Source organism: Musca domestica, unplaced genomic scaffold (genome assembly GCF_030504385.1).
Source record: "Musca domestica strain aabys unplaced genomic scaffold, Musca_domestica.polishedcontigs.V.1.1 72, whole genome shotgun sequence".
NCBI lineage: Eukaryota > Metazoa > Arthropoda > Insecta > Diptera > Muscidae > Musca > Musca domestica.
In genome coordinates this window covers 3,766,233-3,768,291 of record NW_026712388.1, presented here as the reverse complement: position 1 = coordinate 3,768,291, position 2,059 = coordinate 3,766,233, and the positions used below count along the sequence as shown (strand labels likewise).

General features: G+C 31.4%; 1 long non-coding RNA gene across 1 annotated transcript; it reads left to right on the top strand.

The window, feature by feature from the left end:
- Positions 1-431: 431 nt before the first annotated feature.
- Positions 432-986, top strand: LOC131806330 (uncharacterized). The gene is made up of 2 exons (XR_009344007.1): positions 432-725; positions 789-986. It is a non-coding gene; the product is annotated as an uncharacterized LOC131806330 (long non-coding RNA).
- Positions 987-2,059: the final 1,073 nt, after the last annotated feature.

Below are 2,059 nucleotides of genomic sequence, written 5' to 3'. Positions count from 1 at the left end.
AACCATTTCTGCTGATGTTGCTGTTTTCTTCCCTCCACTTCCTTGAGGTCGAGCTACGCTTCCTACTGATCACTGTAACGATGTTTAAATATAAGTACGAGACACAACAGATTTATTCACATTTAAATGCTGGAGTGCTCTAACGATAGCCACTTGTGGTTTTCCAGCTAAATAGAAAGAAATCACACTATCCCGCTTGAATTCCATCACGAATAACTTTTTTTCTGGAAAATTCTCACCAAAATGCTTTTGTACGCTTGTAAATAATATAAGGAGCTGTCACTGGAATAATTTTACAAGCTGTCGGACGAGTGGCTTAGAAATGACAGCAGTCTGAAGTTGGTTGCAATTTTTTTTATCTTACCCTGTAGATATTTCCTGGGAGAGGGTAAAATTTGAAACTCATAGACCATATTAGAAAAACTCGATACTATGTAAAACACCTTCTTAATTACCCACCTTTGAAGTGGGGTCATTTAAAATACATTTTTTTATTTTCGAAATTGATACAACAAATGACTTCCCCAATAGATAACTGTTAATTACCCTAAGTAATTAACGTAATTGCCAATTATATTCACAGTTAACAATATCTTGAATATATAAGGTCGGTTACTGAAAGCGAAATTCAAAAACACTCAAAGTTTTGTATCAACTGAAAACTAATAATGAAATTCTTAACTTTCTTCCTCTTCTTGGCTTTGGTGGCTCTATCCTTGGGAAAGGTAATAATTTAATACAACAAACTTTCAAAGATTTTAATTTCTGTCTGTATTTTTATTTTTCAGCCTGCTGACGATAATGCCGATGGACCGGACTCCAATGGGCCACAACCTTCCCATCCTGAAGAAAATCCAACACGCTTCCATGTGGATCCCTACTATAACCCCAATGGCGGAGGATTTGGCATCAATATTGGCTTTTAAAAAATAAAGTTAATAATAAAAAGATAAATGTCAATAAATATATGGAGATAAAATAACCAACATTTTTTGTATTTTTAAGGATACAAATATTGAAATTTTCCAAGGATTCTTGAAGATTTTTCAAAAAAAACATTTAAGGTCTACAGGATACACAAATGAGGATTAAAAAAATTAATTTCAAAGATTCGTAGTACCATGATCTTGGATTTTTAAATATTTTTTTAAGGACTCTCGGCGCCACAATTGAGGAGTTTTAAATAATTTTTGTAAGGACTCCCAGGACCATAAGCATGGATCTTTCGAATATTTTTTTTGAAAACTCCAGAGGCTACAGTTGGGGATTTTTTAAATAATTTTTCTAAGGACTCGCGGTGCCATTTTCTTTGATTTTAATAACAATTTTCCATCAAGGACTCCAGGTAGATCAATTGACCCATTTCTTTAATTATTTTTAAATTATTTTTCTCAAGGACTTCAAAGGCCACAATAGAGGATTTTTAACTAATTTTGCCAAGAACTTCAGGAGCCATAATTGAGGACTTTTTTTTATAGATTTTTTCAAGGACTACTAAGGTCATAAACATGGATTACTTAAATATAATTTTTCAAGGACTTCCAAGGCTATAATCGTGGATTTTTTAAATATTTTTATTTAAGGACTTTTTAAATATTTTTATTCAAGGACTTCAAAGGCTATAAACGTGGATTTTTTAAATATTTTTATTCAAGGACTTCCAAGGCTATAAAGGTGGATTTTTTAAATAAATCAAGGACTTCCAAGGCTATAAACCTGGATTTTTTAAATATTTTTATTCAATGACTACCATGGCCATAAACGTGGATTTTTTAAATATTTTTTATTTAAGGACTTCCAAGGCCATAAACGTGGATTTTTTACATATTTTTTATTTAAGGACTTCCAAGGCCATAAACGTGGATTTTATAAATATTTTTATTCAAGGACTTCCAAGGCTATAAACGTGGATTTTATAAATATTTTTATTCAAGGACTTCCAAGGCTATAAACGTGGATTTTTTAAATTTTTTTATTCAACGACTTTCAAGGCTATAAACGTGGATTTTATAAATATTTTTATTCAAGGACTTCCAAGGCTATAAACGTGGATTTTATA